This window comes from Pleurodeles waltl, chromosome 7, assembly GCF_031143425.1.
Source record: "Pleurodeles waltl isolate 20211129_DDA chromosome 7, aPleWal1.hap1.20221129, whole genome shotgun sequence".
Taxonomy (NCBI): Eukaryota; Metazoa; Chordata; class Amphibia; order Caudata; family Salamandridae; genus Pleurodeles; species Pleurodeles waltl.
In genome coordinates, this window is record NC_090446.1 from 1,123,489,079 (window position 1) to 1,123,502,368 (window position 13,290).

General features: G+C 39.4%; 1 protein-coding gene across 4 annotated transcripts in view; it reads left to right on the forward strand.

Moving 5' to 3' along the window:
- Positions 1-13,290, forward strand: part of LOC138245989 (monocarboxylate transporter 6-like) — a 505,423-nt gene that overhangs the window by 176,084 nt on the left and 316,049 nt on the right. For 2 of the 4 annotated variants that reach the window (XM_069200115.1, XM_069200112.1), the window contains exon 2: positions 12,813-12,988. The exons of 1 other annotated variant lie outside the window; for it this stretch is intronic. The gene's annotated coding sequence lies outside the window, so the exon portion shown is untranslated. Of the gene's footprint in view, positions 1-10,137; positions 10,338-12,812; positions 12,989-13,290 lie in introns of all 4 variants that reach the window. One more of the 4 variants, XM_069200114.1, reaches the window with a different exon arrangement.

Genomic DNA, 13,290 nt, shown 5'->3' on the forward strand with positions numbered 1-13,290 from the left:
GCATTCTCAGCTCTATAGTTCTAACAGGTTATCAACACCAGGGCACCCTCAGTTGATCATCCGCTTAACAATAACATAATAATGATTGATCTCTGATTTTGTTGATCTTCTGCTAGAAAATTGATAAAAAATCACAGCATTTAGATTGATCAGATCCTTCAGATGGTTAATAATCTTGAAAATCGTTTGTTTTGGTTGATATATTTATTAATTAATTCTTCTCAGAAGAAAACCAATTGGAGGATTTGCTTTTCTTGGTTAGTTGCTAGCTAAGAAAAGGGGTGTAAAGCTCATGGAAGTGAGTTTTAAAGAGAAGGAAATCTTGGAGCTCATCAATTCTTTTTTTCTATGTTTCTGATATGCCTCTCCTATGTGTATTCTTATTTTATTTGGATGTTATTTTTTTGGAGAATGACCTGGGAGATCAAGGTCATTAGGACCGTACTAGTATTTATTAACAATTATTAGGTTAGCTGTAGCTCCTTTGAAATGTGTGGTTTTGTGTAGTGTCCTGTAAGCTTACCATGAGGAAATCTGTGAGTTGGGAGATAATTCTATCTGAAAGGTTGTTCCATTTGACCATGAAGCCAGTGAGAATTTCGTTTTTATGAAGATGAGAAGGCGAGGAGCTTGGCTAGCTCATTAACGAAAAGGGTATTTTTACCTGGAGAGTGTTTTTGTTTATTTATTTCTTCTATAAAGAGCAAACAAAATTCCAAAACGTAGTCTAGATTCAAGGCACATAATTAACAAGACAATACAAATAAATACTATAGCAGAAAGGCAAAATAGAGCAAATACAGTGCAACATTTCTTTTGAACTGAATGACATTCAGGTTTGTAGAATTTCAAAATAATTGCAGACTTGAGCCGGAATGGAACATAAGAGATTTTTTCTGCCTGTCTTTGCAGCCTTTTCTTAGGCTCAAGTTGTTTAGTGATAGGAACATGTCAGTGATGGGTTGAAAAGTGTTTTTGATCTGTGTCTCAGTGAGAGTGAAAGTCTAGATTAATGTAGAGGATGGTGGCTGTGTATTTGCTACAAGATGCATTGTATTATAAATGCTATTGTTGATGAGTTTACATAAAAAGCACTGTTTGCAAAAACGTCCTCAGAATCTACTAACATTATGGTCAATCCAGAATTCAGGGAGGTCAAATGTCCCATCGGCCTAAACGTAGATTCTCTGGTACATTTAAAACATATGGTTTTCATTCACCCCTAACCTCTAGTCATTAGATATTTTTTTTGTCAAAAATGATGCCTGCTTGTTACACACTGAAAAAAATATTGCAAACCATGGCTCAAATTGTCGGCTCTGGGTTCCGGGAACTTTTGAACATGCTGCGAATAATATGAATATCTCCTACAAAAAGAATCTGTAGGACAGAATGATATATTATTTTGAACACATTGCTTTTCCTTCAGCACAGTTTTGTGCTGAAACAAGAGCAAAACTGTGTTCGAATTTTTTTCTTGGCATAGACGTCCATGACTGTGTCCTAGCAAATACCCAGACACTGTCATACAATAAACACGTCCGGCTCACTCCACATTTGTTTACATTTACAACATATTCCTATTTTGTTACTTAAATAAACAGCGGCCTACCATTTCACGATCAAAGGGAGCAGCAGTAAACTGCAACCCTCTTCAAGACTACATCTGTTTTTTCCTGTACTGGCCTTGCTAAGTTGCCCGACGTTCATACATGACTAGGTGCTCCAGTCCTGGATTTCCTTCCTATACTTGAACTTGTAGCATTGTTTGTTCCTTTATAAATTCAGGAATGCAAGTCTTAGAATGCAAAGGAAAACTTGGATGAGAGCAGCTAGTCATGTATGGACCGGACATGGCAGCCATGTTCAACTGTACAGCCATGGGCACACAAGACCTACAGGATAAATGTTTGATTTTCTCTTCAAGAATGACAACAGCGAACTTTATAAACGTAGGTTTGAAATCTTGCCATGTGCAGTTTCCCCTTTCAGTGTGCTTTATTGGCATGGGTGGCGTCAGTTTACAGATCTGCTCTCATACAGGTGCTGGAAACAATGGTATACTGTAGGGATAAATCCCCCCATTTTTGAGTTGGTATCCAAGAACGTTAAAAGAAAATCCTCCTTTGGGTCAGTTCCTCTGGATCAGGGGGAACTGTACTAGTAGAAGGATTATTTAAAGAATGCAAACATTTTGGTTGACAAACTCACTGATAGAGGCTATCCTAAGAAACTTGTCAAGGGAGCTTTGAAAAGAGCTTGGTACATTTTGCGTGAAACACTCTGTGTGCCCAAAAAACAAAACCAACACCAATTTGTTTGCATACGTATTGACGTACAAAAAAAATAAAGTGAAGCGCATTATTTAAAAAAAAATGGAAAAGTCTATCAGATTTTGACATTCAAAAACCTTTGACTTATTTCAAAAGAGGAAAGAACGTGTGTCAGCAACCGGTTAGAGCTGTTAGAGCTACTGCAAATACCAAAAATATTTTTCAGAACTGTTGGCTCCCCCCCATAGTTGGTCATTTCAGGTACCAGAACAGTTTATCCTGCAAATGTACTAGTGACACCAAATATGTATTACTTAATGGCATTGTACACAGACAAACCACGTTTTCTAACTGCAATACAATAAATGTTATTTATTTTGTGAAATGCCTCTGTGATAAGGTGTGTATGGGCCAAACAACACACGCTGTCAAGACAGATGCCATGTGCAAGGTGCTCCACTGGTCGAACATTATAGAAGCATGAGTCACTCTGAAGATGAGATAAGCTTGTCAGTCATTTTTGTAGAGCAACAAGGCCCTAGGGATGCCTCTATCTGTTTTGGCTAAAATAGAGGTAAAATTATTGAGAAATTTGACACAGCTTCAGTGGCTTGAATGATTTGGATGAAATATGGCCCCTGATATAAACCATTGTTTGGTGTGTTTCATTTTCTATTTCTTTTTCATTTTATCTTAGTTTTTTGGGAAATGTATCTATATGTCAGTGTCATACGTGGCTCATGAAACTATAATTTGACATCTAATTAGACATCATACCTAATGATTAGCCATCAATAAGTGTTTGCAGCAGTTCTATGCAGGATATGAACCCCCCCATTGTTTCCATACTATCATGAATAGGATTTGATTTGTGAAAGATATTGTAACCAATAGGGACTTTTTGCAGATCCAGGTTGTGTATATGTGCAATGTGTTTTCTGACGCCTGTATTTATTATAAGTCTGCATTCATAACAAGCTCATCTCAAGTTACACAAAAGATTCCCAATAATGTGTAACTATTGCAAGAATTCTCAGTTTAGCAACAGTTTGAGTCCACGTAATTGGTGGTTGTCACTACCTCATCAGCATATTATTATTGCCTGGAAAAGAATGCGGTACATTTAAAGATGGCCACCATTCTTCCTCTATTTATCACGCAACACACTTCCAGCATGCATTGATCATGACGCACCATAATAACCTCTTTAACTTTGTGGTGGTGGTGGGGACTGGAAGCTGGCATTTTCTTGCACTCACGAGTATGGTAGGGGAGAGCGCTTCATTGGGCTCACCCAGCAGAGAGTAAGGATCTTTCCTCTCCTCAGCTGGTTCGTCCAGTCCTACAAGGAAAGTGATTGGGATTCCTGAGTGTGGTTTCACAACCATTTAAGCACATAAATCTTTGGAGTCGGCTTGAATTAAGCTTTTCTTTCTGTCCCAATTTAAGAAGTCAATAATAAACAACTAGCAACAAGTCTGTAAATTGGTAAATCATTGCCCTTGAGAGAGATCAAATGTTATTAATAAACTACTGGCATAGGAGTGGCATATGGCAGCTAATAAATCTGTAGTTGTAAAGGCCTAACAAAGGAAATAATGTAGAAATGAAAAATGTGCACATTTAAACTATTGGTGGACATTTGTGCCTACCATTGGTATTTTGACACCACGTTTAACATGACAATAATGTACATTCATAAATGTGTGAATTATTAATTAATATTAATATGAAAGTATTATTTTAAGTAAAAACAATAGAAATATAAAGTATTATGAGTATTAAATGAATATGAATTTAACACACTTGCTTTGAATTAAATTAATTTCATTAACATGCAAAGAAAAATAAACAAATATTTAAATTGATTTAACATGACAAATAATATTTGAAATTAAATAATTTGCTTTGCTCATATGATTTGAATTGTAATGTACGCAATATATTTTGTTAATGTATTAATGTGCATTTAGGTTTCTTAATTTGACTAGGCCTTAGATTAATTTTGCAAGCAGCAATGGAAAATCACTTGTTTATTTTGTCCCCTCTGACTTGAATTCTTTCCTTAGGTACCTAATGTAATGTTGAATGTTCTATTGTATTGTAGGAGAAGCACATGTTCCAAATTTAGCTAATGTACCAGTATTTGTTATAGCTGTTGAATCGGACAGGAAATTACAATGTTCATGTGAAAGAATATTAGTTTAGTTTATTGTGTGTTGTGAGAAAGGAACTGCAAGTAGCAAATTATTAGAAAATGTAATAGTTAGGCGGAATTGTATGAAGTCCTACAGCAAACAACACACTTTTGCTGAGAAGATTATTAAAAGTATCAGAATTTGGTGGTGCCATCTGCAGTGATTGGATGCTGAAACTGATGCACAGACTGTGCCCACGTGAAGAACCAATGAATGAATTGTGCGTATTTAAATTAGTGAAGAACTTTGAAACTGAAGTCAGTCAGTCCGTCTTGAGATTTCCTTAGAGTCAGTTCCGTGCTTGCTTAAGTCTGCCATCCCCAATGAGTTTTCTCATCATAGTCCTAGTACAAAAATGCCCAACTCGTTTCCTGTCATCATAGTCCCAGTACAAAGATGCCCATCTAATTCCGAAATACTGAACTGTCTTATGTGCAGCCTGTGTTCTGCAGCATCTTGATACTGTTATCAACTGACGCTGGAAGACGGTGACCGTTCCTGTGGGATCATTCTGTCTGCTGTCCCATGAAGAGAGGTATAACTAAATGTGCTTTCTTGTTTATTTTAGCTTAGTCACTTATACCAACATATTTTTATAGTGCATTGCCCAAATTAGGTGATTTTCCAAATTATTTTTGTTTTTGCCTACATGTGTTAGTCTGTTCCCACACATGCAAGTCCCAATTTTGGTTAGTGGTAAGGATGGCCCAGCTCTGAACTTGATTGTTAAAACTGTATTTTGATGATTTACTGATGTCACCATTATCTGCTTTGAAATCTGGTGATAATAGTCATATTGTGCTGTTATTAATCTATATCACTATATTGGAGTGTCTAACAGTATTGATGTTTAGTAGATTGAATCTTTTCTGACGTTTCGGTCAGTCTATGGTTGTCATGTATGTTTATTATTTAGTTTTGTGCACCATTTACGTGACATTGATTTTGGGGTTGTAATAACGCTTTGAAACTTTGCTTGGTTGGTAGTTTGAAACTTTGCTTGGTTTAAATTGTTATGGTGTTTAGTAGTAATGTTTGTTATATAATGCCATTGATGTGTTAGTGAATGATCCTGACTACTACTCTCTTCGCCAAGTCCAAATATTCAGTCAAACTCAATAGGTGAGATTGGTGTTGCTATCTAAGTAATTGGGATTCCTGAGTGTGGTTTCACAACCATTTGATTGCATACATCTTTTGAGTCGGCTTGAATAAAGCCTTTCTTTCAGTCTCATTTTAGGAAGTCTATAATAAGTCAAATCCGTCTGAGGAAAATTTTAGCCCAGTTGTGAATGAAATGATGAAGTCTTCCCCCCTCAAAGGAATCTCTGGAAAAGGGACTTACCTGTGAATTGAGAGGGGGAGGCCTGTGAGCCTCTGGTGACATCTTTATTGAATCTGGCTCAGTAACTCCTAGACCAGGATGGGAAGCATCCAGCTTGCGAGGTGCCTTGTCCGGTACTGCAGCGCCAGAAGCCGTAGTCTCTCTGAGCACCTTGGGTGAAGGCCCGGCCAGCCAAACATCCTCTTCCTCAACTTGCCCATACAAAAATCTATTGGAATACCTTCTCCAAGGATGATTGCGATTTATCAAGGGTGTTAAAAGTGTCAACAAATTTACCAATGTCCTTAACAAAACGTTCACCAAATAGTTTGCACTCAGCCAGGGGACCAGCATCAGACAAGGCTAGCTCGACCAGCTACAAGTCGATTCTCATTCAGACTGATTTGCGACGTTTTGAAGCAAAAGGACAATTGGTATTGCCCAAAAGGCAAACCACACTCTTGGCCCATCCGGCAAGCATAGTCTGATTCACACTGGTACCTTCCTCTTGCATGGAGAGCCAGTTGCAGGATTTTTGCCAATGGATCTGATACATCTAAAAGTTTATCTTGACAAGCCGAGAAGGCCCTGACAATGCCTTTTTTGGGATCATGGTTGTACTTTTTAAGGAAGGTAACCATAGTAGAATCAATGTCAGGGGTGTCTGCAGTGTTATGAAAGAGGTCGGGTGGGGACATTCTGCTCGAAGGCATTTGCAGACTTCTTTGCCACCTCCTGTGAGGGGTTTTGAAAGAGGACAATGGGCTTGCGGGGAAACAAAAACAGGTACAGCATGCATCAGAAGAAAACACACAAATGTAATAATACCACAATAACATGACAAAGAGAAACTTGACCAGAAGTGTGTTGCGCTGTAAATAAATAGGTGATCAAGCAAAGCAATTTAGCTATAAAGTGAAATCTATGATCAATACAATAATATTGAAACAAATAAAATGAAATAACACATCAAACAATGTCCACTCGTACAGTAACAGTAAGGCACTTATCTCGACTGCGGCGCAGCAAAGAAAAAGGCAGTCAAGATGGTACCTTATTGCTGTGGGTCATATAAGGATCTGATTGGTGGACTGTGGTTGGGAAGTGTTGTTTTGATTCATGGGAAATTCAGTGTTATGTTTTTCTTTTCTGACGTTTTCATTGGCTTCTGTTTTGAGTAGTAAAGGAGGAAAAAGCATAAAATGATTCTCCTGTCGTGGCAGAACCTTGGATAACATTGCATCCTACTTATGTTTTTACATATAGTTCAGCACACACACAGGTTCATCACAGTTCATCCCAGTCCTTTGCTTGTGTGTATGTTTCACTGTATGGTCATGTACGGGTCTGATCGCTTTGCACACTGATTGTATCTTTGCGCAACGGAGCACACCTGCCTATGTTTAGATATGGTGATTACCTTTATACAGCCTTTATACGGCCACACACTATTACAGGCTTTTTCAGGTTCATGTATTATTTATACTGTCATTTTGTCAGCGATTTTACACATGCATGAGGTTATGATTCAGCACGTGTGCACTGGCATGGTCAATGATTGACTGCAGGGATTAGGAGATTATATCGCCCGACTCCCGAGCCATGTTGATTTTTACAACGGGCAATAAGGTTTAATGTCTGTTTCGTCTGACGAACAAGTAGACATTAAATCAGTAATTAGCTGTGAGCGCTCGGGCTTTGTCAGTCTGCGCTCCCCTCCCCCATGGCAATGCGTTAGAATAATCTGTGGCCCGCCCCCTCCAAACACTCTGTCTCCGTGGCGGGTAAACCGAAGCGCAGCAAGTGGCCGCCACGCCCAAGCAACGCACCAGAGGAGACTGAGGTAATGGCTGCAGGGAGGGTGGAAAAAAAGCTGCTTGTGTTTTACTTGTCTGCCTGTGTGAGCATTAGGCAGGGCAGGCCATCATCATTACAAGTAGTACATCTGTGTAATGACGATGGCCTGCCCTGCCTAATGATCACACAGGTAGCAAGGTCCTTGTTTAACAGTAAATAAAGGGCAGGCCATCGTCATTACAAGTACATACGTACATTTGTGTAATGACGATGGCTTGCCCTGCCTAATGATCACACGAGTAGCAAGGCCCTTTATTAACTGTTAAACAAGGACCTTGCTGCCTGTGTGATGATAAGGCAGGGGCCACCTAAATTTGTAAATTAAAATGTGCCAGTGCTCAAAGCCCTCCTCTTAAACCCGGGACTGCTCAATAAAACTGGGAACATGGAATACTGAGGCAGCGTAATCCTGAAGCCATCTCGGGCGGCAGCCTCTTCAATCAATTTAAAGCCACTGGCACTCCCTCCGCCTTCAGCTCACTTTTGCAGCCTTCTCCTTTCTCTCATTGTGACGCTTTTTCGTTTTCCTCTTCCTCCCACTCTCCCATATGTGTCTTTTGCTCGCAGCAAATGCTTGGGGTAGAAGAATAAGCGCCGGTCCTCAAAAATAATTGGCGCTGCTCAGTACCGGAAACATCAAATATAAATTAAGCACTGGGCAGGGCAGGCCATCGTCATTACAAGTACATACATATGTGTGTAATGATGATGATCAGCTCTACCTAATGATCACATGGGCAGCAAAGCCCTTGTTTACACGTACGCAAAGTATGCCTTCGCGTACGTCTAAACAAGGGCCTTGCTGCCCGTGTGATCATTAGGCAGAGCAGGCCATCGTCATTACACACATATGTATGTACTTGTAATGACGATGGCCTGCCCTGCCTAATCATCACACAGGCATCTAGGTCCTTGGTTAACAGTAAAGGGCCTTGCTCCCCGTGTGTTCACTAGGCAGGGCAGGCCATCATCATTACTACTACGTACATACGTTTGTGTAATGACGATGGCCTGCCCTGCCTAATGGACTGGGAAGAGAAAAGGGGCGCAGTAGGGGTAGGAAACCATATGCCACTTGGATCATGTTCTTTTAAGCATCAAACAGTCAGAGACTCCTTTTCATGGGGTTTGGAGGCTAGAACACTCTACGAAGCAGCTACTGCCTGTCTCATTAAAACAGAAAGCTGCAAACTATTGTCTACTTTAAACACACTTTGATTTAATCTACTGTTGTGGTTTAATGTTTAATAAACTCAGTCTTTAGTGGCACCAGTACAGTTTTAATTTGTGTACAACCCTAAAACAAAGACGTTACATTAGGAGACACTATGATTTTGCTCATTTCTTTTAAGCAGAGAAACATATAAAAGAGGCTCCTGAATATAGTATGTTAGGTGGAGCTAGACAAAGCTGAACAGGCATCTGGGCCAAACACATGAAAGTAGAGGGGAAAGAGCAGTCGAGGCGCTGGACACTTTCCACTGGTGCTTCTGTCCATTATGGTTATAATTGGTATTCCGAAGGGATGTGGGGCATTCTGGGTTATACATAACAAGTCCTGTTTTTTAATACAGAATCATTTAGCCAGCTTCTGTGCGCTCCCTATTTTTTCAGACAAGTGATCTATGACTCACACAGATAGAGTTAACTTGCAGAGATGGCTCAGTGAGATGCCCGCTTGTCTCTGATTGGAAGGTCACAATTTCAAATTCCTCCAAGCCCGACTTTCATTGTTGGATTATAAAATATATAGTAAACATATCCAACAAGTAGGTGCACAGAGAAACTTGCTCAGCGTCTGTTTTGTGTTGCCTTTGCTTATATATTGAATAATTAATGTTATTTTTCTGCTATGTAAACATTTGGTTTAATTAACATCACAGTGGGCTTGCGCAAACTTTCAAAATGACGAAGGTCAGGAAATGTGAAAATCTGAGCAAAAAGTGCTGCTGGGATTTGCTCAATTTCCTCCATTTGACCTTGTCTTCACTGTCGTCGTTCATACTGTGACGTCAGTTCAGGGCCGGATTTAGCACTGGTGGTGCCCTGTGAGACAGACTTTTTTGGTGCTCTCCTCACCCCATGACCACCTCGGATTCCTTCACTACCACCGGGCCCCTCATCTTTCCAGTGCCCTCTTTCACATGCATTAATTAGTTTGAAAGCACTTGTAAAGGCTCTTACTTTACTTATCCACTTAACTGTGACATAAAATATAAATCTGGTCTTTGCAGCAGGCATATTTAGTAACCCTGTACGCTAACTTTATGGTTGGCACTAAAAAAAACTCCTATCGCTCTCCCTAACAGGAACATTAATCACAAGAGGTATCTTTCTTAAACAGCAGTCAATTATACATAATTTCTAATGGTTTTGAATTTTTGTTGTTAATATGGATGGTAGATTTGAATCCCATTTAGGTAAGCTTGTCCTTTTCCAAAGCCCACATCCTTGTTCTTAGTGTAAATCTTTTCTTGGTTTCTAGGTCTACTGTGCAGCCAGTGTAGCACCAGACCAGTGTGTTCACAACTTGGCAGGAAATCACTACGAACCATAGCAGCATAAAGCTTCATTGCAGCAGGCTGCCTCAGCCCCTTGTTCTCAGAGAGTTTGGAAAGCTGTCTCTAGATTTATTGGAGTCTCCTGTGTGAAGGCTTTTTGCAACTGGCTCTACATTTCTGGACTGTGAGTATAAAACTGAATCAAGTAGTCTCAGACTTGCTCACGTTGTCCTGTTGACAGGCAAATATGTCTCAGCATAGTCTTTTCAACTTTGGATTCAAAAGAAATAAAGACACTGATAAAGAAAAGCCAGGAGAAGGAAACCAAAAAGAACCAACTGAGGTTCTGTGTTGTACCACCCCACATAATCCTAACCTAAACAAGAACAAAAAGTATGATGCTGAAAAAAGAAAACAAGTTTTTTAGTGTCACCGGGTGGAATCCTGTCCATGGCTAGCCCTGAAGGAAAGCCAGGAAGGAGAAGGACCAAAAATGTACTGCACTATTTGCCAAAACCTACTGTAGCAGTCAGCTATTCAGGTTCAGATAGAAATGCATTCTTAAGTGAATGTGACCAGTTGTGCACTGAACCAATTGGAGCTCATGAAACTAGCAAGGCACATATGACGTGCTTTTCATGGCATCGCCAGGAAATTAAAGAAATGACGTTGCAGTCTCAGACTCTTAGAGCGAGTACTTCAAATTCCAGTCCCCCTACAGAGCAGCTCCTCATTATGCAAGCACTGCAAAAGCTGAAGGAGAGAGAAAAAAATAAACTGACCATCTTGTTTAACAATGCTTACCTAATTGCAAAATAAGGTAAGCCACTCTCAGTCATGGAAACCATATGTAGGGCTATGAAGAAAGCTGGTGTGGCTATAGTGGAACATTATACAAACCGTGAAAAAGCCTCAGAGTTCATAAGATGTGAGGCAGATATATTTCGACAGGACATCAAAAAATAGTTTCAAATTCTCGCTTCATTTGCATTATTGCGGACAGAAGCACAGATAGTGCCATCATTGAAGAGGAAACTGTGCTGGTGAGAGTAGTCAGTGATTGGAAACCCTACACTCTATTTGTAGATTTTCACTAATAGCTGTCAATTTTGATGGTGCTGCAGTTATGATGGGATCTAAGGGAGGAGTTGCAGCACTTCTAAAGAAAGGCATTAATTTTCTTCTACTGTTCCACTGTGTAGCCCTAAACTTCATCTTGGGATTCTAGATGCTGTAAAATCCAAACCCTCTATTTGCAGTTTAAAGAAACTTTGGAATGGATTTTCAAATTTTACTGGTATAGTCCTAAGAGGCGAAGAGATGCCAAAGAAATTTCAAGAATAATTGATGAAAACTTTGCACAGTTCACTGATATTAAACAGGTTAGATGGGTATCCAGCAAAACCAGAGCTTTGGTAGCCATTCAACAAAACCTGCAGACAGTGGTTCTACGACTGGGACAGGTTGCAGCTAGGAGTGATGATTCTGCTGCTAAGGCAAAAACATACCTCTTAATTGTAACTAGCTTTACATTTATACAAAAAAAACCAGCAGCCTGAGAGCTGTCCACCAGCAGCAACAATCCAAAGTGACAGTGAGCTCATTGACAGTGTAGTTAAGTACATTGATGAGAGGTTTGCAAATTTTAGTTCCATGCCAGTTCAAGGATTTCAGGTATTTGATTATACACTATGGCCAGAGAGTAGAGAGAAACTGTATAAATATGGGCTGTCTGATATTGAGGCAGTTGTTCAACATTTTGAAGTACTTTTCACCTCAGACGAGCGGTTGGCAATTGTAGAGAAGTTTTGTGGACTTAAAACCCATATGAAAAGCTTTCAGTGCAAAGGCATTCCTGTATTGCCTGCATACTCCACCCTGCTAACAACAAAACCTTCTACGTTAACTAATATATTAAAGCTCGTGGAGATGATGTTCACATTTAGTGTGTGTACAGCAGAAGCGGAACGTGTGTTTTCTGCAATGAATGTCGTTAGGAACCCACTAAGAACACAGTTAAATCAAGATGTTCACCAAGATCTAATGCTTCTTAAAATAGAAGGCCCAACTTTGAGGAATATGACCCCAGCAGAGCTATTGATCTCTGGCTTACAACAGGAAGCACAAAGGATGTGTGTGGACATAAGAGGCCACATCTATCATAACAACCTAAGTATTGTCAATAATGAGTCTTAGAGCAGCTTGCCATGCAAGATCATTTACTGCTGTATTCCTATACAATTTAATGTAGCTGCTTTTCAAGTTTTTCTTTAGCATGATTATGAAGCACTGAATAGTTATTGGTTTAATAAAACAAAATAAAAACATATTACATGTTTCTGTGTCAGCCCTTATAATTGATGTAGGAAGTAGGTTGGTCAAGTGGATTTTTCAGGACATGTACATCTCATTAGCATTTTGTCACTTGGCCAAGTAGGTTATTAAAAAAATTCCACACCCCTGGGCTGTCACATGTGAACTGCACACAATTTCTCCAGGCTTTTGATACTCGACCGAGTTCTGGTTTAGTCATATCTTATGGCACTATTGGTCTTTGACAAATTATGAAGCATGTACATTTGCACAAAGTGGTATGTGTCCTGAATGCTTCTGTTTGCACTACTAGAGATGTGATTTTCTTTTATTGTTTTCATTTTAGGTTCAGGTTCTTTTGTCTTCCTATTCCTGAGGGGGTGTTTAATGATTATGGCAAAATACGTCGACCTTGTGATCGGAGAAGCCCAACAAGATATATTGTGTTTTGATCAGAGAACTCATAAGGAGAAAGCACGGGGAGTTCCCCCAAGACTCAGTTGACTCTGCGACTTCCTCTTGGTAAATTGAAAGTTGGACTAATGATATAACCACCTCTTTCTTTTAATGATAAGGACGCAATGAGGAACAGATGGACAATGAGCTTTCCCGTTTTGTGCAGCACTTATTGAATGTATATGTCTTATGCTGTAGTTTGTTTTGTCTTAATTTTCTTCTCACAGACCTATTAATATTTAACATAATGGAATGTAGAAGGATGTACAGATAGGCTTATGTGATAAATTGACAAAGGAAGCCATGAATGATTAAGTCAAATTCTCAGTGTAAATTATTTAATTGTGGTATGAGTTTCGATGAATGTA